Genomic DNA, 24,303 nt, shown 5'->3' on the forward strand with positions numbered 1-24,303 from the left:
AAGCTCTGCACCAAGGCAGCTTTTACCAGTACCTGGACTGGGGGAGGGTCAACTAAAATCTCATTTGTCTGGCTGTAAATTGTTAATATCCAACCTGAACTGGCACAGCCTTCTAGGGATGAAGCTGGATTGGGAGTAGGAATTACATCATAGATACATTTAACATTTAGTTGTGCTGAATTTTCAAAATTAATTGACCTTTTCCTTAACTCTGGGACAGAGAAGTACATTCCAAAATGCCTCAGAAATCGCATTTCTGTGAATTTTGTCTTTGTCTTCTTGAATTAGTTTATGTCTGACTCTTATAACAACTTGAAAAAAATTTCTACATACCATTAAAAGGTGGGTGTTAAAACAAAGTTCCACAATGAAGTCAGAAATCTATACTCTACATACAGTGTACGCATAAAGGGTATGAATATAAATATAGATATAATGCATATATATTTGAATTTTAGATTTTCAAAAATTTGTGAAGATAGTAGTATTCCTATATACCCATGACTAGTTCTGTTATTATTAATACATTACCTTAGCATAATAAATTTGTCATAGTTAATGAACTTATATTGATATACTACTATTATCTAAAGTTCATACTTTATTATGACAAATATAGTTTTTATCCATACAAGGTAGCATGTTACATTTAGTCATCATGTATCCTTAGGTGCTTCTTATCTGTGACAATGTTTCTGACTTAATTTTTTTAAACATTTTTATTTAGGCATGACTGAGATAAAACTGTCCATGTTTAATGTAGACAATTTAATTAGTTTGAAGATAAGTATACTGTCTGTGAAACTATCACCATAATCTCTACCATAAACATACCCATCACCTCCAAAATTTCCTCTTATTCTTTTGTTTATTATTACTATTACTATTATAATTATTTGTAATAAAAACATAATATAAAAATGTATGATGGTAGAAAAATTTAACTCTATAGTATTGTTAACTATAGGAAAAATACTATATAGTAGGTCTTTAGGATTTAGTAATCTGGCATAACTGACACTTTGTATCTTTGGACTACTAGTGCCTCATTTATATCTCCCTGCAGCCCCTGGCAACCACCATTCTACTCTCTGTTTCTATGAATGTGACTATTTTAGATTCCTTTCTTTTATAAGTGGTATCGTGTTATATTTGTCTGATTATTTTATTATACTTAGTACAATGTCTTACAGGTTTATCTATGTTGCAACAATGAAAAGATTTCCTCTTTTTTATAACTAAATTGTATTCACACACCCCCCCACACACACACATTTTCTTTAGCCATTTATTTGCTGATAGACACTGATGTTGCTTCCATATATTGCCTACTATGAATATGGTGAAGATTTCTCTCTGCAATCCTTATTTCAGTTCTTTTGGATATGGTATGTCTAGAAGTGGGATTGTTGTATTATATGGTAGTTTTATTTTAATCTTTGAGGAACCTCCATACTGTTTTCCATAATTGCTGTATCAATATACATTCTTGCCAAGAATATACAAGTCTTTTAATTTCTCCATATTTTCACCAACACCTGTTATCTTTTGTTTTGTTTTTGATAATAAGCATTATTATGACAGCTGTGAGATGATGTCTCATTGTGGTTTTGATTTGCATTTTCCTGATGGTTAATGATGTTAAACATATTTTCATGTGTTTTTTAGCCATTTATATGTGTTCTTTGGAGAAATATCTATTCAGTTACTTTGCTCATTTATTAATTAAGTTATTTGGTTGTTTACTATTCAGGTATAGGAGTTCATTATGTAATTTGGATATGGTTTTCAAATATGTTCTCCAATGCCATAGGTTGATATTTCATTTTGTTGATGTTTTTTTCTTTCTGTTCAGAAGCTCTTTAGTTTAATGTAATCCCACCTGTTTATTTTTTACTTTTCCATGTGCTGATTTGTCACAGCCAAATATCGTGCAGACTCCTCTTCCTAACACTGGAGTTCCAGGCTAGGGAGCCTGCTGTGAGACTGGGGAAATCCCTTCTCATTGGAGATCTCCAAAGCCAGGATATCCCTCTTGATTCTTACCCACCACACATGGACAAGAATTTTATGTCTCTGCCCCCTTCTGTCAGTCAACTGGCCTCTTCTTTATCGGAGTTCTGTTCATCTCACCTTCAGGTGGTTCTCAAGGGCAATTATTCTATAATCTCGTTGAAATTTTAATGTGATCATGGCAGAAGGTAAACATAGTATTTAACTGCTCTGCTATTTTTTTATTTTTTTATTGTTATTCTATTAGAGTTGTCCTAAATTTTCCCCCTTTGCCCTCCTTCACTCATCCCACCCCCCGCACTCCCACAGTCAATTCCCACAGTATTGTCTATGTCAGTGGATCATTCACACCTGTTCTCTAACTAGTAGTTACTTTTCCTAGTTTTTTGAAGTGTGAAGTGACATTGTTTAATTAAAATTCTTATTTTAATGTAGGTGTTTATTTCTATAAATATTCTTCTTAGTAATGATTTTGCTGTATCCTATAAAATTTGGTATGTTGTGTTTTAATCTTTGAGATGTTTTTAAATTTTCCTTTTGATTTCTTTTTTATCCAATTATTGTTCAAGAGTATCATTAGTTTCTGCATATTTTTAAGTTTTCCTATTTTCAATTTGTTATTGATTTTAATTGTGTCCCAATGTGGTTATAAAACATACATGGAATAATTGTAATCTCCTTAAATTTGTTAACATGCTATTATCAAGTCTCATATAACAATGTATAAAACTAATTATATATCAGGGAAAGTGGGTTTTCCTCCAGGTATGCAAGGCTGGTTCAACATAAAAAAATATTTGACAAAATACAACACTCATTTGTCCTGTAAACTCACAACAAACTGGAAATAAAAGGGAACTTGCTCAACCTGCAAAAAAATATATAAGAACCCTAGAGTGTGGTCTTATATTTAGTCATATATATAATAAATATTATATGGATTAATGTATATATGTCTCAATATGACAGTAAAGACACGTAAAATAAATCATAGGATTAAACTTCAGTAAAAAAAAGTATGTAAGTAAAAAGGGGGAAATTTTGCCTCTAGGTTTAAAAAAGAAAACTATATGTTTAACGTTGTGAAAGCTTGACTTGACTACAGTTGTGTAAATAAAGTGGGAGATGGGAGGAGATTGTCACTATTATTAGAGAAGACACGGTGCACCTGCAGCATACTAGTGCAGGAGAAGGAAAAGGATTATCTAGCTTTTACATATTGATGATGTGCCAAGCACCAGAGCAGGTGTTATGAAATCATCACCCACTCCACATGGTGTTGTACTTTTGTGCTTTCTGGAAGAAACCAAATAACTTGCTGTTGTTCCTTTAGTCAGTCATTGCTAAGAAAGTGTTTGAAATCAGGTCTGACTGAAATCATATCTGTATGCTCACTTCTATAAAACATACTTGTGGTATAAAATTACACTCTTCCTATTTCCTTATCAATCACTAATATTGTTTAGATTTCTGTGTATAATTATAGCTATATCCGAGACACTAGCAAAAATGAGTCTAGAAATATCTTCATTGGGGATGAAAAAGCCTTAATACTCTTAACATTCTAACATAAATGGTTGAAAAAAAACTGAGGAGCTATAATCTACAAGACAGAAAATTAAGCAGGAGTATTTTTTGCTTTAATTTTGTTTTTTTCAGTGTTCATTTGTTGAAATTCTCATCCCCAATTCCTCAGAATATAACCATATTGGAAGACAGATCTTTAAAGAGGTAATTAACTTAAAATGAGGTCCTTAGACTGGGGCTCTAATTCACTACCACTGGTGCCCTTAGAAGAGACATTTGGATATGCAAAGAGACACCAGGGAAGTCCACCACAGAGGGAAGATCATGTGAAGATAAAGCAGCTTGAGGGCGACCATCTGCAAGCCAAGAAGAAAGGCCTCAGAGGAAACTAACTCTGCCAGTTCCTGATCTTGGATTTCCAGCCTCAGGAACTATGAGAAAATAACTTTCTGTTGTTATTTTTTATAACAGCCCAGAAAACTGGCAAATTAATATAAAAGAGGTCTAAAAAAGCCTTTAAATATTTGAAATAGTGTCATCTTAAAGTGTACACATACTTGTTCTACATTTTCCCTTGAGAAAAAATAAGAGGCAATAGTTTTCAGAAGTAAATTTTACAAAACTAGAAGCTTTTTAAGACAAATTAAATGCTTTTAAAAGAATAAATAGTTGTTCCCTTTCTGTTGCTTTAAATGGGGAAATGAAAAAAAGTGAAGGGAGGAGGAAGGAACAAAAAGGAACAGGAGGGGCAGAGAGGGGATGGGAAGGGGAGAGAGGGAAGAGAGAAAAATAAATGAATGACAGTGCAATTCCACTCAATTGGAACTATTCATAGAGAGTGCTCAACAAGGAATTCTCACAAGTGTGATGTTTAAACTAAATGTCCTGTATCTTCCTTTAGGAGTCATAATTCTATGACTTACTAACATTTATATTGAGAAATACTCCCAAATGTCAGTGCATCCTTCAAAGTTCCTCCAATTTTCCAATAAACAATCAAGTGACATAGTAGATTTTAAAATGAAATAAAAGTTGGTTCTAGCCTGATTAATTGCTTGTTAGAATAATCATGCTCTGCACCTTCCCCAGTGAGTACTGCACTTAAGTGACATCATTTATAATAACTTATGTACTTCCTCTTTTAGATTAAGCGTATTTTAAAACAGCCACAAAATAATAAGTGAACAGTAAACATCTGTTTTCCCTTAGTTGATGGATAATTGGGAAATAATTTGGAAGTTATTTTAAGAGTTGACATTTCATGCTTAGTTGTAATCATTTTTTAAATTACTTTTTTTCTGATTTTTGGATTAAATAGATGTTTAAAACATTTCAGCTCTGAAAAAGTGAGGCTATAACTACATTTCTTAGGACCCAAATTATACTCTTTAAAAATATCTCTCACTAGTAATATCACTTTTGAAATGTTTTTAATGAAGTAGTTTTGTATAGTATTTACATACATAACAGAAACTTTCCCTAGAGAACCATACATTCGCATTCAGCCACAGAACTAAATAATTATAATAATGTGATGACAATCATCATAATAAAACAAGCCTAAACAATTAAATATTTTCTCTACATAACTCATAGCTCCCTTCTTAAGTTTTTTCATAATTTTGCATTTAAGAACTAAGATAATTCATGTAATGAAGCTAGAAAATTACATATACTCTACCCTCTTTAGTGAAGCAAATGTAGCTTCTTATTTCCAATAACAGATGTGGTCTTTTATAGACTTCCTGTCCCATGTAGATACTGAAGAAAAACAAAACACAATTTTAGTCTGTCTCTGCAAACTCTCCTGTACATAATAATAAGGAGTCCCATGAATAACTCAATATTTTTACTTAAAATACAGTGCATAGTGGCCTATGGAGGGACAATGGAGGGGAATATTCAGTGGATTCATAAAACAGTGTTCAGGTTATTTGGCTGATGACTGTCATGTGATTTGTTTGGATTCCATCCATAAGCTTTTTTCTGGTTTGATACTAAAATATGTAAAATTAATTCTTCTAGTGTCTGATACTGAATTCTGTAAATGCAACATTCTGATATTTGTCTTGTCTTTGTCTTAGTAATTCCGTGACCCTCTTGGGCATATTGGACCTTCTTCAGATCTTACACTGACTTATTATACATTCTAACTTTTATTTGGTTTGAGGCTTCAGTGGTCCACTCAAGAGGTGTAGACTTCAGGGTCACCTAGCTACCACCATGGCAACTTGTTCTACTAAAGCCTTCTTAAAATGGTTCCTCTGAGCATGTAGGAAATTTGAATATCTTTTATTTCATATAGTAAATGAGGAAAATGAAATGTAAACTTTCTAAGGCCTCCTCTCCTCTGTGTGATTCTCTCTTTCTTTCTCTCTCCCTCTCTCTCTCTTCTTCACACACACGCACACAACATATTGTACCTGAATGCAGCTGGTCCAAACTGAAGAAAACAGAGGTCAGCCTTTTAATAAAATTGCCTTTCTCACTTGTTTCTTGGGAACACCTTCTCTGTTTATGAAGACATATATGTCCCCCGGCTCATTGCATCACTCCTAATTCCATCTCCTTTTCACTCTTCCTCAGAACTGGATGTGGGAGGTTATTTCTTCTATGTAATATCCTAATTTTTGTATTAATAAAATGCTATATCTAATTAGGAAAACCTAGCTTAAAATGGGCTAAATTTAAATTATGGTAACTTAGAAAATCCTTCCCTGTCAATGTCTTCACTTTCAATGAGATTATTTTTTCTATACTAATATCCTCTTTTAGCAAACAGAAGCTAAACCATTGACTAATTATCTTATCTTTCCAGTTATGTCACATCTAATCACATTCCCAGTTTCACATCTACCAGCTATATTATTTTTAAATATATTTTATTGATTATGCTATTACAGTTTTCCCATTTCCCCCCTTCATTCCCCTCCACCCTGCATACCCTCTTCCACCCACATTCCCCCCTTTAGTTCATGTCCATGTGTCATACTTACAAGTTCTTTAGCTTCTACATTTCCCATACTATTCTTGTCCTCCCCCTGTCTATTTTCTACCTACCATCTATGCTATTTATTCTCTGTACCTTTTCCCCTCTCTCTTCCTCCCACTCCCCTGTTGCTAACCTTCCATGTCATCTCCGTTTCTGTGTTTCTGTTCCTGTTCTAGCTGTTTGCTTAGTTTGTTTTTGTTTTTGTTTTTGTTTTAGGTGTGGCTGTTAATAATTGTGAATTTGCTGTCATTTTACTATACATGTTTTTTATCTTCTTTTTCTTACCTAAGTCTCTTTAACACTTCATATAATAAGGGCTTTGTGGTGATGAACTCCTTTAACTTGACCTTATTTGAGAAGCACCTGCCCCTCATAGGTAACAGGTGTGTCAAGACAAAAAAAAAAATGGCCCAAATGGAAGAACAGATCAAAGCTCCAGAACAAATACAACTAAGCAACAAAGAGATCACCAACCTATCAGACGCACAGTTCAAAGCACTGGTGATCAGGATGCTCACAGAAGTGGTTGAATTTGGTCCAGCTATATTCTCTTATCAAGCTGTGGAGAACGAGATGTTCTCGCTGACAAGGAAGAATATGTTATATGGGGAAATGCAAAGGAGAAAAGCCAACTAACCAATTCACAAAGTGGTAACTATTTTATTCTAGAAAGTTTGAGGGTTTAGGAAAAGAGGTAACATCAATTTGAAATTAATTATGTATTACTGACTGGGTGGCTGGGATAAAAGAAATTTATCTTCTTACAGTTCTTATGTCGGAAAGTCAAGATGCAAGTGCCAGTAGGGTAGGTTTTTACTGAAGCCTCTTTCTAGATTTGCAGATGGTCACCCTCTTCCTATTCACACCTTCAATGGTTGTCCTTCTGTGCTTGTGTGACCATTGTATCTCTTCTTCTTTAAATAAGGACATGAGTCCTTTTAGATTAAGATTCCACTATTATGACTTTATTTAATCTTAATTACCTCCCTACAGGCCCTATTTCTAAATATAATCACAGGAATTACAGTTCCAACACAGAAGTTTGTAGACACAACTCAGTTCTTAACAATAGCACTAAAAAACATATTTTCAATTATTTTGTGCTTGTTCCTTGTTCTCATCATATATTTTCTTTTTATCCCTCTGTTTCCTTTCTTTTATTCTAGCAAATTGCTCCAAATTACTTTTGTACTATTGAAGCTCAGATGAAGAAATTTAATTAGACCTCTCCGTTAATGGCATATTTTCATCACTGCTCTGTGCAAGTTCCCACCATTATTTTATTGATTGATTGATTGATTGATTGATTTGTATATTTTATTGTATCCCTCTCCCCACCTCCACCTTTGATGATAAGTGATTCTAATGTTTAAATGGATGTATTATTATATGCTTTCTTGCCAAATAGGCACATATTATTTTATACACATAATTTTATGCAAATATTATTGTGCTATATATCTTTTGGGTTTCTTTATTCCACTAAAAATCAGGTTTTTAAGATCTGCCCCTATTTTCATTCTCTAATCTTTGTTTCTAACTGCTATAAATATTTTGTGATAAGCATGCAGCATATTGCATTTATTTTTTCTACTTTCTAATGAAATGATTAGATTTATTTTTTAAATTCAACATTATTTTATATTAGTTTCATGTGAACAGCATAGTGGTGAGACACCCCTATAATTTACTAAGTGTTCCCTGTGGTGGTTCAAGTACCCACCTGACACCACACATACTTATCACAATATTACTGACTATAATTTCTATGCTGTACTTTACTTCCCTGTGACTATTTTGTAACTACCAGTTTGTACTTGTTAATCCCTTCACTTTTTCTTGCCCAGACCCCACCCTGCTCCCACCCCAATCTGGCAGCTATCAGTCCAACACATTGCATTTCAATTTGGACACAATGGCATCTTTTATTTAAGTAGCTGAGATACAGATCTAGTTACACACCCACAGTTTTTCAACTCTTACTGAAAATTAACCCTTAAAAATACACCTCGGGTTAAAAAACTACAACTGCTAGTAAAACATAACAAAAAAAGTAATACATATATTGACAATAATCAACTGTTAAGTAAACTGACTTGAGCAAATCCAAAAATTAAATGAGAAAATCTAAGTCTCAAGGGTCTTCTGCAATTTTCCAGTAAAGAGTTTGATGGGGCTAAACCACATGTTATAAATAAATTAAAGAGATGAACTCGTGATTGCAGAGTGTTGTGACTTAGTTTGAATTCCCCAAAAGCTAACACTGAGATGAATATCCTGCACAAATGTTTATTAAAGAAATTTCCCCAGGAAAAACTGCTAGTAAGTGGGGGGTGGCGGAAACGTAGCTTCCCCAGGAAGAAGAGGAAACAAAGCAGGAGTTCCATTTTTATAGGTTGTTCCTGCAGGAGATTCCTAGAGCAAAAATTCTACCTCAGAATTTGTCCCTGTCCAGAATTGGCAGACAGGACATACACATGAGGAGGAACCTCCCCAACTGTGCATGTGCATGTATCTTCTGGAGGGCAGATCCCTTGTACTACAGGCTTCCCCCATTAGGCGAGTGTTTTAGGAAGCCATCTGTATCAGCATACCAACTGGCATTGTTGTGAGAGGCTGTGTTGGGCTTCAGTGAAATTTTTTTGAATACACAACACACTTGCCTATTTCATGATGGATGATTTACAGGCACACCTGCCCACAGCAGGCTGAGTGTTCAGCATTTTTTTGCCACAGCATGACCCCCTTACCCCATCCTCCTTATTCACACAATCTCACCCAGAACAACTATCTTTTGTTTCTCCTGATGAGAAAAGTGCACACAGGGAAATGTTTTGCCTATGTGGAAGGGGTGAAACAAAAAATGGCAGAAGCACTCAATGGCATCAAAACTGACCAGTTCAAAACAGTTTTGAGGAGTGGACAAAAATGTTTCAATAGGTGCATTGCATGAAACAGAGAGTCTTTTGAAGGTGACTGAAATTTAAACATATAAGCATAAATACACCATTTTTCTAATAAATAAATTCTGAGGTTTTTTGGGTCCTCCTTCATGCAGTACCACCCAATTACTGACTGGCCAGTAAGCAGCTAAGAGCAGCATAGAGCTCTGCAAGGGGAAGATGCTTTCCAGCCCAGCTCTGCTGCCCTTGTTAGCCATGTGGCTGCACCAGCCCAGGTGAAGATCTCCAGAGAGTTACAGATACAAGCACAATAGACACAACAGTTACACAGAAGCTGAGTGAGACGTGTGAGGAAATGATAAATGAGATCAGAAGTGACGAGTGCAATGCACTGATAATGTCTGCTATGTGCAAAAAAAATTAGATGTTGATCTAGTTACTAGATTCTAATGAAAAACTGGTACCATGAAGAACTGTGGAGGTGCCAGATTTCCTGATTAGTCAAAAGTTGTTAAATAGCACTTAATTTATTCACTGCTATTTTAGACTATGTAAAATTGTCTTGGATGTGACTTGTAAAAATACTGTCAGTTGTCTCCTCAGGTCTCATTAGGAACATTACTTTTACATTTGAGAAAATATGAAACCTGGAATGGTTAGGTGGCATTTTTTAATACCATGCCAAATTCCAGTATAAAGTCTAGAACCCCAAATTTCTGAAGTCCATATTTACTTATGAATTTTATAAAAATAAGTATACCAAACACTAACATATATAGTCACAAAATTTACTGACTGATGTAAAATGAAAACTCTAAATTTCAGATATTTTAGCCAATAATATTTAGAGGTATATAAATGCACAGGAAAAAGCACATTAACTGAAACAAAGTAGTGGGAATCAAAATGTGATTAAAAAAATAAGTGGAAGAAAAAAGAACACCGAGGTTCAGTGCTGCTGAGCATAAAATCAATGGATGTGTGGATGGTTTTTCATTAAGCACAGGTGCATTGTAAAAGAAGGCTTGTTCAATGTGTTTGATTTTTAGAAGAGTCTTTAGGTTGGTCAGTGTGTCATGGTTTAAAATTTGTCAGTGAAAGCACATTAAAAAAAGAAAATAAATGAAGTTATTTTAAATATCCTATTCTTGACCTATTTCCATATTTTAAATTATAATTTCTACAATATAACTTTCTTGAACTTGATAGTACTTTTAAATATAATGCTTCGCATAGCTAGGTAGGTGTATTTTTACAGCTCTTCCTTCAAGTTGGTGTCATAAGTAGGTCAGCATAATGAAATATGTATGGAGTGATGGAAATGAGGGATTTTGAAAAGTTGCAGATTTAGTTTTGAATTGTGAACTTTTTGAAATCTTTTTAGTTCTGAAAAAATAGGCAATACTGTTTGTTAAAACCTCTTTTAATATCAAATCATCTTTTTTTCCAGATTTTACAGAAAATAATTTTAAATTAAATAATTAGGAAATACTTTAATACATAAATGAAAAATCTAGAAAAATAGTTTATTTACTGTATGACATTGATAATTTGTACATGATTGTAAACTAAAAAAGGGTATATTAAATTTAATTAATCATTTATTCAACAGTTCATAATTTAACTTCTATGATGTATTTTATCTTCTCTGCTTGAAAAATGCAACATGTTTTTAACCTTTAAATTAAAAAGTTCTCTTAAGCTCTTTAATAAATAACCAATACTATAATTTAACATTTTTCTAAGTTAAGATGAAGTTAAAGATATGTAAGTGATTTAGATGAATTAAATAAAAATAATTATACGCGTTTTTATTTTATTTATATTCTATGGTTGATATTCCCCTGTACTATAAATGAGTATTTTAGGACAAATATAATCAGATATGTCAAACACATTTAATTAGCATTCATTTCACATCCAAAACATCCATTTCTCTTAACTCATTGGGGTTACTATGGTTTTTACATCACTATCCTAATAGAATTAATTTAAAAAAAATAATTTTAATGTGAACACCTGAAAAATATAATTTCAGACTTTATCCAAGTCTTGTGTTGGCATCACTTATATAATTTGTAAAAACTGTTATAATAAACATGATTCAAAATTACAAAAGTAAAATTACTACACATATGAATTCTTATTTTACAGCATGAAAATAATTCACAAAAATGTAAGAATATTCAAAATGTAAAGAATTACACAGGTATATTTTCTTAGATTTTTTTTTTACTTATACTATGATTCTTCCTTTTCTTCTCATTTTAATACTGAAAATAATTTTAACTCTAATAGTTCTAAAAGAAAACACATTTATTCTGAATTAACTATAAAAACAATTATGATAAATTTGAAAATTATAGTTGTATTACCAAGCTATTAAGATTAACTGAAGTACTAAAATACTCCTATATTGAATTCTTGATGTCTCTGTGTAGAAATTTTGTTAGTCCAACATTAGTTTCTTTGGGTTATTTTGATATTTCAGAGGCAGTTTGAATGACTATTTCTTCTTTAACTACTATATTTAATCAAACAAGGAAAAGATATATCAGGTACTCTATAAAATAATCCTAATATGTTGTGTTGCATAAAATATATAACCTATACACAGATATTTGTTTTATTATGTAGTACTGCTCTATATGTACCCTGCTAACATCAAAAATGTCAATTTATTTCAGGAAATTTCCATAAGAAAGAAAAAGTGTGGTGTCTTCATGATTGTTTGCATTGCTTGTTGAGTATTTTTCTTATAGGAGAGAACTTTCATTTGATTTGGTCATGCTGGAAACATAATCTTCTGTTTAGAATTTTCAATGTCTGAGAATTTGAAACTTTTCACAGATTTGTTACTGGCTCCATATATTCCAGATATTATTTCCCCTTAAATTTACAAATACTTACCATGAGATTCAGAACATGTTCACTGTACCATATCTTGTTCTCTACCTTTGTATTATGAGGGTGGGAGAGTTCGTTTATGGAGTGGTAAGGGTATCCTGGGAATCATCCTCCTACCTGAACAGCTAGCAATTGCTACTTACCAGAGTCTGGATACCTCACTAAAACAAAACTAAATATTACCCAACATAAATTTTCCTTGGCCATATCACCAAAAGTCCTGATCTATTTAAATACCAAGGAAAAAATAGATAGTGAAGATATTGGGGTAGAAAGAGATAACAATTTTGATCAACTAGAATTTTAAATCATAGTAACTCGAACCCACTCAGGGGCCTTCCCATGACTTGAGAAGGGCCTCATCCCAATAATTGTTTCTGAACTTTATACTCAGTAACTTTTAAAAATCCAATTGTGATATATAAAATGCATTTAACAATTTCTAATTACTTTCCACTGTTGAATTTTACATTAAAGCAGTGCAGTGGAAACACTACTTTTCCACATGAAAGCACCTGAAGGGTAATTAAGGCTGTTCCTAATATTATGTGTTCCAAAACTACAGTAAGAACCTCTGCTCCACTCCCCCAAAATACTATTTATAATTTCTTACTCATACCAAGTCATGTTTCTCAGGTTTAAATACTGACTTCTGGAAGAGCAATATATCAGTTCAAATCACCTTTGGAGGGAGTGATATGATATAGATTACATTCCACACATTCCGTAACTTTTTGAGTTAGAAAGCAACATGTAAAAAGAGTATGTAGGAAACTTACAAAAGAACTCAGTTATTAAATATATTGATGCAGTAATAGATACAAGGGTTTTGCTGTGTTTCCCACCCACAAACAAGAGAATAGACAAGCACTCACATGTCAGAAGGTTATAAAAAACCATGTCAAATGGAATCAAGAAAGGGAAAATGCTTATCAGATCAGTGATATAGGAAAAGCGTCTGAAGTAGGTAGCTCCTGATATAAAAAGTATAAGACAAACAATTTCTCTGTAGATGGAAACATGCAGGGTTTTTATCACCTTGCTTTCTTGCTGAACCAAAATCATTCAATACTTAGTTCAGGTGTTAACTGGTCTGAAAAACTTTTCTCAGTACTTTCTTTTCTTCCAGGTGAATTGGGGTCTTTTTTTTCCTGTTTTCATCACACCCTATGTGTTTCTACATTATGACAATATTGCTATGAATGATGACTGCATTCAGGAATACATTGTCATTGGGTGATTACCTGCTTCATGGCAAGATTTCTGTCATGTTCAATTTTCATACCTGAGAATTTGTGCCACTGCATTTACATTTAATAAATATGTATTGGCTATAAGATTGAACATTGGAGTAACAGGACTAGTCAAAGTTATGACCAAAAAATCATGGGCCATGTCTGGTGAACAGTAATTGATTTTGACTGGCAATTATGAAATATGCACTATAAGAAAAGTCTGTAAAGCTAGGCTGTAGCAGTATTTTAGAGAGTCCTAAGAGCCAGTTGGAGTAATTTATACCTAACTTGGTCAATAGTAATAGTCGTTAGAGATATTTTAGCTGGAAGGTAGCATTTTTGAATTCCAGCAAAAGATAGTGTTTTCCTAAGATTAGTTTACAGGTAGTGAAAAAGAAATTAAATATCTTCCTTTAATGCAAGTTATATTCGGGCAACTATAATATTGCTTGCTGGTATAATTCAGGATTGACAGTGTTTATTAGCAGATCTGGACTCCAAAGAACAGAAGAATGGAATTTGTATAGAGAAAAAGTTAAGAAATTAACTTTGACCCGGAGAAGAAGGGTGTTTTTTAAACGGTGTTATGTAGTAATATGTACAGATACTGATCATTGTGTAGGTGCTCTGTTCATTGAGTTCATTTCTAATTGCCATTTGCCCTCTAGAAAATAACAGTCAAGATCATCTGTTATTGGATAAGCAGTGGGCTTGAGGAAAAATGTAGGTAGAATTTGATGAGTTATAAAGAATAGCTTCTGTGGGTGTATAGAAGGAGGAATGAGATCAGTGATCTAAAAAAGGTGATGGGGACTCAGCTTAGCTTAGATACTACCACACACAATGTAGAACTGATGTATCATTGTTCCTCTGTTTTCCCCTGGCAGTGAAGAACTGCCATGGTATTGGGTAACAAAACAGAATACATACAAACTATATGAATATTTGTATATTGTCAATTTAGCTATATAGAAACTATTCTCAAAATGTCTCTCTCTGAATAGTTTCATGTTAACATGAATCACAAGAGACATTTTGCACAAGATTGGAAAGGTGGAATGAAAAAGAAGTAACAGAGATAGATAAGCAGATACACAGATGATAGATAGGTGATAGATGTAAGTGTGTATGTGCCTTAGATCAGTGCAAGGCATGAGCTGTTATTGCTGCTCACACACATACTCTCTCATGTGTTTGTTCCTCTTATTGGGGTGGGGTAGCAACTTGGCCCACGGCTTCCTCATATTCTCCCATGTCCTCCTTCAGTATCTTCTACTCCTAGGCCACATGTTCCTTTAGCTCCCTAATGAATATTACAAGCTTCTTCTGCAGGATACCCCCATTATTAAAGTTGGAGGCCTAGAAGCAGAGGGGGACTTAATGTGGTTCCCATTTATTCTCTTGGTTTACTGCTCATCTTAACAGGTCCCAGGTTATCTTGCTTAACTTTAACAATGTCTATCTTCTCTTCCTGATCACATATATTGAGGATTTTAGTTTCTTGTACTAGAGGGAAATGCAAGAGACTCACATAGAGTCAGTCACATAACTAGCTCAAATAATTGTGTGAAGGCCAGCCATTCCATAAACCACACATTGCTCTGCTCATCTCATTGAAACCTTAGGTGATTCTCATGTGGTTTCCACAGCAGGCATGGTAAATAAGAGGTTTCATAGTTCTGGTAGCAAATAATGATAAGTGCCCTACCAGTGCCTCTGGGCTTGGCAGGGGATAAATAAAAATTTTCTCTATAAATATGACTCATAAATAATCACTTTGTGAAAAACTCATATTAGCCAAAACTAGTTGTTTGCTTCCTTAAGTGTAATTATCTCTAAATGTATGGAACTTTAAGTTTTTTTATCCCAAATATATTATGTGTATATGTGTATAAGATCACATTTTAAACTTTCCTTTTTCTCTTTTCTTTTAGAACACTAATTCAACTCTGTCCTACCAATGTGCATAGAGTAAAACCTCTGTTGCTTTTTTTCAGTCATTCCATTTTTTAATTATGTTTAAAGATTGTATTTATTTATTTTTTAGAGAGGGGAAGGGAGGAAGAAAAAGAGGGAGAGAAACATTAATGTGTGGTTGCCTCTCATGCGCCCCCCACTGGGGACCTGGCCCTCAACCCAGGCATGTGCCCTGACTGGGAATCGAACCAGTGACCCTGTGCTTCCCAGTCTGATGCTCAATCCACTGAGCCACACCAGCCAGGGCTAACACCTTTGTTTTTTGAGTGAATAATTAATATTTCATAAATAGAAGAGGATTGTGTTTGATATACTTGTATTTATGTGTTCATGCAGCAATAATGTATTATTCATTTAGTAAAACAATATCTTATACTACAAAGTATTAAAATGGTTATGTTGTATTAAAACTTTGTGGAATTATTAGAAAAATAAATGGACGTTATCCCCATGTGGATAGAATTTGATATGCTTTTGTTAGCTTCCTCTTCATCATTTGCAAAATAATTACAGGAAGAAAGGTTTTCAATGATTACTTGGTTGTGCATATAGATATTGTGATTAATTAGAAGTATATGTAAGAAGTTTATGTGTTGAAGGCATTTTCCTACTAAGCAAAGAAGTGGGCAGATACAAATTTCAGCTACTGAATAAAAGAAGGAAAGTAACAATTCCCTAGGACTTGTCACATTTATTTAAAATAATTGCAAGCTATTAAGTAGTGAAAACAATTAACTTGAGGCATATAAGGTAGCCCAGTGGATCATTTCCCTCAGTCAACATTCTAAATTTAGGATTCTTTCATAAAGCTATGAAATAGGAAACATTAAATATGTGTCCTTCTATTTTACATACTGCACTCACAACATTGTACTGGAAAACTACATCCCAGTTGTGAGAGCAGTCAAGCTGTGTTTCACAAATAACAACTGGTTCCATGTTAGGCAGAAGAAGCTGCTAACAGTATCACAGATTTCTACTCCCAGACTTTTTATTTCACCACAATCTTCATTCTGAGAAGAAAGTCCTTCCATATTTGTAGGCATATTTCATAGCTTCATAGATGGTGATTATTCAGGCTCGACTGCGTTTCTCTATTTTAGAAAAGCTCGTATTTTAAAAGTATATATTATATTTATTTGATTGAAAAAAGAAAGCAACATTTAGAAACAAGTTGATTACAGAAAGAATTTGAGAACAATAATGGGGTGATTCAATTTGCAAATGGGTCAGAATGCTACTGGCTTCATCAATTTTTGTGTTACTTTGGACAAATTCTGAGTTCCTTTCAAGCCTCAGTTTTCTCATCCATAAAAGATTATACATACTTTACCTTCCTTGCTGTCAAACTCTGCCCACTTTACATTTGTTGATTTTCCTTCCATCATCTGTTTTTTTTTTCTCCACAGCTCTGCCTTAGTCTTTTGCCAGCAGGAGCCTGGGTGCTGCCTTAGCTGAACATGGTAGTCTCTGAAGAACCTCTTCCTAAAATGCTATATGTCTTCTTAGTGCTCCTGCTTATTATGAAACCTAGGACCCCTAAACTGCATTTTAGGGTGGGCATGGAACTGACCACCTAATCGGGAGGTAGTCATGTGTAATGGATGGCAACTTTCACAAGCTGAAATCACCCAGGACAGTTCATGCTAATGGGGTTTTAAGATTTTACATTCTATTTAACCATTAAGAACCTACCACTGGGTGTCTTTTGTAGTGGGAATGAGGGCCACATTTTTTTTTTCTGTGGTGTCCTTGGTGTAAAGCAAATATTCTCTAAAAGTGGTCTGTCTTGCTATGTTCTCCATTTCATTGTTCTTTTGCTAGAGAGAGAGAGCACCCTTTTGTTGGATCTTATTTTACGTATGCATGTTGGTGTTTTCAGGATGCCGCTGCTTCTTCAGCTCCAAGTCTAGGATGTATATAAAAAACAAAAACAAAGAACTATTGTTTTTCTTCAGGTCCAAATGTTCCTGGGAGGTCTGCTTATTTTTTCTCTCAAATTTCCAGCCTTCTTGTTTGTTTTATGCACAATGTTTAACGTTTTTAGTTAACAAAGTCCCTGGCAATAAAGGAAAGAACATCTACTATATGTTTCTGAAACAAAAGTCTTTTATCCTGTTTTTAAACATCAGGAAATCCTTTTTAAATACCCAAATTACAAGGCGTATATCTTCAGGCTTTAATCACCATTTTTCTTTTCCAAAATCATTCTGGGTCAATAAGATATTTTAGAAAACATATGCAAATTATTTCAGAATGTAATGTGTCCAGGTCAGAGGAATAATTTAGTATATACTCAACTATAATACTATTTTTAAATTAATTTACTTAAAGTAATATTTACTTTGCCATTTTCCAATTGAGTAATCATCCTTTGAGGAGAAGAGAGATGACTTCCACAAATCCATTTTCTATTATTATTGTTAATATTACGCAATCAGCATTAACTTAATTGAAATTTTAAAGTCAACATGGAACACTTTAAAGTAACTATAATAATCATAATGCAACCCTGGCTGGCGTAGCTCAGTGGATTGAGCGCGGGCTGCGAACCAAAGTGTTGCAGGTTTGATTCCTTGTCAGGGTACATGACTGGGTTGCAGGCCATGACCCCCAGCAACCTCACATTAGTGTTTCTCTCTCTCTATCTATCTCCCTCCTTCCCTCTCTAAAAATAAATAAATAAAATCTTCACAAAAAAGTTAAAAAAAATAATCATAATGCAAAACAGTTCAAAGATCAAAAGGTCATGCATTTAAAACATTGTCAATGTTAATTTAAAAAGAAAAACATATTTTATATTAAAACCTGATCTTGACTACCTTTCAACTTAGACCACTGAGAGTCCCATTATCGTTTATTTTTTTTTTGCATGTTCCTGGGCTGAAAGTTTGATCTTCAATGTCATAATTTAAATATAATTATTAAGCCCTGGCTGGCGTAGCTCAGTGGATTGAGCGCGGGCTGGGAACCAAAGTGTCCCAGGTTCGATTCCCAGCCAGGGTACATTCCTGGGTTGCAGGCCATAACCCCCAGCAACCGCACATTGATGTTTCTCTCTCTCTCCTTCTCTCTCTCTCTCTCTCTCTCTCTCTCTCTCTCTCTCTCTCTCCCTCCCTCCCTCCCCTCTCTAGAAATAAAAATAAATAAAATCTTTAAAAAAATAAATAAATAAATAAATAAATATAATTATTTCCTAGTAACCACTACATTGATAATTTGCCTTCAGGAGTAGAACTGTTTAAAAAATGTTTTCCATAGCTAGAATGAGTATTAAATAAATAAGTAAGCAATTTTAAATAATTGCAACTACTTTCTCTGACTAATTTTACTGTCTCTTTGTAAAATGATCATCTGCTTACAAATCATATAAGCAGATCAGATCAGAAAATGAGTCTAAGTTCAAACCTATTATGAGCTAAAAAACAAAACAAAACATTTCTTTGTGACTGATTTTTATATGCATTAGAAAACTGGTTTATTTCCAAAATAAAAAAACATATGTTATATTTAGGCAACTGGGTGTTATATATATCTAGTATTTATTAACAACAGAAAGGCAAAAAAATCTCCAGTTCCACTCACTGTAGTTATCTTGCACAGATTAAGTGATTCTCTTACCATTGACACTACTACAGATGTCCCCCATTGTTCCCTCTTGGCTCAATTCCACCCAGTTTCCATCCACCCCCTCCCTTGGCCTTTACCACACTATTGTCATATTCATACTCCACACATACATATTCTTTGGCTAATCTGTTCACCTTCTTTTATCAAGTTTTCCCCATCCCACTCTTCACTGACAGGTGTCAGTCTTCTCCACGTATCAATGCCTCTGGTTCTATTTTGTTTATCAGTTTATTTTGTTCATTAGATTCCACGTATAAGTGAGATCATGTATTTGTCTTTAGCAGGCTTATTTCACTTAGCAAAGTCTCTAGGTTGATCCATATTTCTTCAAAGGATAAGAGTTCCTTCTTTTTTATAGCCCTGTAGTATTCCACTGTGTAAACATACCACAGCTTTTTTATCCACTCCTCTACTGACGGGCACTTGGGCTGTTCCCAAATTTTGGCTATTGTAAATAACACTGCAATGAACATAGAGGTGCATATAGAGTTTCTGAATTGTGTTTCAGGATTCTTAGGGTATTTTCCAAGAAGTGGAGTCACTGCATCAAAAGGCAGTTCTATTTTTAACTTTTTTTAAGATTTTATTTATTTATTTTTAGAGAGGGAAGGGGGAGAGAGAGAGAGAGAGAGAGAGAAGAGAAACATCAATGTGCGGTTCCTGGGGGTTATGGCCTGCAACCCAGGAATGTACCCTAGCTGGGAATCGAACCTGGGACACTTTGGTTCCCAACCCGTGCTCAATCCACTGAGCTATGCCAGCCAGGGCTTATTTTAAATTTTTTGAAGAAACTCCATACTGTTTTCCACAGTGGCTACACCACTCTGCATTCCCACCCACAGTGCACTAGGGTTCCCTTTTCTCCACAACCACACCAGCACTTGTTTTTCATTGACTTACTGAAAAACAAATAAATGTTTCTAAACTAAACTAAATGCTTCTAAACAAACTAAAAAACTTCTGCACAGAAAAAGAAATCATGAACAAAATGGAAAAAGAACCCACTGTATGGGAGAATGTATTTGCCAATGATACATCTGATAAGGGGTTAATTTCAAAAATATACAAAGTAATTATGCAACTCAACACCAAGAAAACAAAAAATCCAATGAAAAATGGGCAAAAAATCTGAATAGACACTTCTCCAAAGAGTACATACAGAGGGCCCATAGGCATATGAAAAATTCTCAGCATCAGTAGCCATCAGAGAGATGCAAATTGAAACTATAATGGAATGTCACCTTGCACCTGCCAGAATGGTTACCATCAATATTAAATTATTTTTAATTTGAATTTTTATTTTTAAAATTATTTTATTGCTGTTCAAGTACAGTTATCTGCATTTATGCTCCACCACTCCCTCCCCACCCCAGCATCCCTCACCTCCCTCCCCTGATTCCACCCCACCTTGGTTGTGTTCATTTGTCCTTTAGAGATGTTCCTGAAAATGTTTCCCCCCTTTCCCCCCATTATCTCCTCACATCTCCCCTCTGATTACTGTCAGATTGTTTTTAATTTCAATGCCTCTGGTTCTATTTTCCTTGCTTGTTTGTTTTGTTGATTAGGTTCCACTTGTAGATGAGATCATAAGGTATTAGTCTTTCATCCCACCTGGCTTGCTTCCCTTAGCATAACGCTCTCCAGTTCCATCCATGCTGTCACAAAGGGGAGGAGCTCCTTCTTTCTTTCTGCTGCATAGAATTCCATTGTGTAAATGTACCATAGTTTTTTTATCTATTCATTTACTGATGGGCACTTAGGTTGCCTCCAACACTTGGCTATTGTAAATTGTGCTGCTGTGAGCATTGGGGTGCATAGGTTCTTATGGATTGGTGTTCCAGGGCTCTTAGGATATAATCCTAGCAGTGGAATTGCTAGGTCAAAAGGCAGTTCCATTATTAGTTTTCTGAGAAAGGTCCATACTGTTTTCCATAGTGGTTGTACCAGTCTGCAGTCCCACCAACAGTGCACTAGGGTTCCCTTTTTTCCACATCCTCTCCAACACTTGTTGTTTGTTGATTTGTTTATGAGGGCCATTCTGACCCATGTGAAGTGGTATCTCATTATAGTTTTATTAAACTATTTTTTAAAAATTCAATGAAAATTAAGGATATTATCTTAGTTAAGTTAGGCTAGTACAATGATATACCACAGACTCTGTAGCTTACATTTAACAGAAATTTATTTCTCACATTTCTGGAGCCTGGAGATCTCAGATCAGAGGGCCAGAATGTTGTGTGTGAGCCCTCTTCCCGGTGCAGCCTTCTCATTTTATCCTCACATAACAGAGGGGGTATGGGAACTATGTGTGTTCTCCTTTGTAAGAGCACTGCTCTTATTTATGAGGGCCTCACCCTCATGACCTAATCACTTTGTGAAAGCCATACCTTCTAGTACTATCACCTTGGAAATTAGAATTTTAAGACAAATCCTGGAGGGACAGGAAGATTAAGACCATAGCAGATCTATTCTTAGAGAGTGGATAACGTTTAAAAAATGAAACAACAAAAATAAGTAAATCATGACATCAATTAAAATATATTAATTTGATGTCTATTAATACAATATAAAATTTATTTATATATATTTTAAGGAATGATACATCTATTATCTTGACTAAATCTTTAAATGATGGGTCTAAGAAGGCATTGCTACATATAAGGATGGTGAAGAGTAGTTTCTGTCACTGAGACAGGGAATACAGAATTCTTGCTACAGTGTCTCACACAATCTAAGGTCTCAATAAATAACAGTTGTATGCCCTCTTTCAAGGAATCTATAAAAGTGATGATGAAGAGAGGTTTGATGTAAGGTTTAGTCCTACTAACCACAATAAATATTAAAAGAAAAAATCATATTAAATAATTATTTGACTAAAAACTAAACTTTCTGTAAAAATTATATAATGTAGTTTATTTTTGTTTTTTTAAAGAAAAATATTTTAATTTTTTATCATAACCCAAAGACATTTTTTATTACTTTTAGAGAGAGAAGAAAGGAAAGAGAAAGAGAGAAAGAGAAACACCACTGTGAGTGAAAGACATTTATTGGTTGCCTTCTCATAAGCACCTTGACCAGGCATTGAATCTGCAATGTGGGTGTGTGCCCTGACTGGGAATCAAACCTACAACCTTTCGGTCTACAAGGCGATGCTCTAACCAACTGAGCCACATGAGTCAGAGAAAGAAATGAATAATATTTTAGAAGAATCAATAATGTTTGTTATGCTCGTTCTCTATTATCTGCCTGCCAGTGTCAAACAGTTGCCTTGGAATACAATTTTTAAAAAAATTCCTATTTAAAAGCATTCCAACCCTATCATCACACATAAAAGCTCAAAGGTCAAGTAGGATTTATATACAAAAGCTCAACACCTGTTTTTAGTGGACCTCGAATTTCATGAAAGTAATAAAAAAAACACGCAGATATCAATGGTAACATTATCTTTTTTTCTTTTTTGGATCATTTGTGTCTCTAACATGCCAAATTAACTTCAAATTAGTAGGAAAATGTCTAAACAGTTAAAAACATTGCCTCCATAAAAAAATTTGAGTGGCTGCGTTACATGTTAATAGATTTACATGTAGGCTTGTAAGTGGGGTATTAACTGGCAAACATCATATAAAGATAAAAATAATTTTCCCATATTTTAAGGAAAAACATATTATCTATATAAATTTTTTCTAGTGATTATGCAGGTGGAATTACACATTAAGTTTCTTGTCTTAATTTAGAACACAGTTTTGTGTTTTTAAAAAACTAAAAGATAATTTTAGTCACCATGTACTCCTTTTATAATTGTAATCAGGCCAAATTATGTAATTATAAAATATTACAAGTATCAGCAATCATATACTGACAGCTTGTAATTATGTAATTACCATGTGGACTTATGGAATTATGATACCTAAAGATGTCAAAAATATTCATTATTATTAACTCTTTTCTAGTATGAATTTGGGTAAATTATATAACATACACAGAAAAGGTCAGGACTCATTCTAAAATCTCTGATTATGAACCTAAGAGAAAATAAAAGATAAAATTTGGGATAAATAATTTATATGTAAATACTCTGAAATATCAGTTTTACGTACATACAATTTTATGTACATTAAGAAAATTATCTAGTTATTTTATATTACGATTAGAAAACTAATGTGTATTTGTTAAGCCACTGTAATTTTTCACATTCAATAAAATAATTCAAAATGGTTATATGTAAAGTATCCATATGAATACATTACCAGACAACCCTTACCCAAAACATTTTTTTTTACTTAGAAATAATTCCATATGTATTCCTCTAATACAGTAACTAATGTAACATTTTAATGACTGTATTGTAGGTGTTTTGAGGACTTCTTAAGTACTACAGAAACCCCCAAAGGGAAGAATTTTTTAAAAGGATGTATTGACTACAAAAAAAAATTAAAACTGTCATCTGCTTTTGTCATGGTGAGCTAAACTCACTGCAGCCTCTCTCTCCACTGATTCACCACTAATCCAAGAAAGCAAACCCTTGATGACTTCAAAAAATAAACAAAATATATTAGATTGTAAAAACTACTCAAAACTTAGGAAACATGCCCAGAAAGGGTGGAGTTTCATTTTGTGTGTGTCTATTTTTCATCTTGAGACTTTGCTTGGGGAATAGTCCTAAGTCTTAGAGCTGTGCAGTAAAACAATGAGGTGAATGGCTAAATCTCTGATAGAAATCATATGTTTAATGTCAGCAGAACAACCTCAAAAAGGGAACACTTGCAGGCAGATGTATGGAGATTATGACAGAGAAGAGGGAGCTGAAGAAAGAGTTCTTTTAATTCTGAGTTTGAATCCTCATAAAAAATAGGTCTCACCTCTCAGCTGTGTATCTGTGGGGAATACCCAGATCAGAATCCCAGAGGCTCTGAGATAATAACTTAAGCTATAAACTACATCTCAAATGAAACCATGAAAAAAATATGAACACAACAAACTCAAATTATCACAGTAAAAGCTTTGAAAACTGAACTGAGATTCCAACCAGCACCCACAAAAGATAGGATAGAAATATTATTGTGATGCTAAGCACACTGACTGCCAGATAAACACCACCTATAAGAACAACAACAACAAA

This window comes from Phyllostomus discolor, chromosome 4 (genome assembly GCF_004126475.2).
Source record: "Phyllostomus discolor isolate MPI-MPIP mPhyDis1 chromosome 4, mPhyDis1.pri.v3, whole genome shotgun sequence".
In the NCBI taxonomy this organism is placed as follows: Eukaryota; Metazoa; Chordata; class Mammalia; order Chiroptera; family Phyllostomidae; genus Phyllostomus; species Phyllostomus discolor.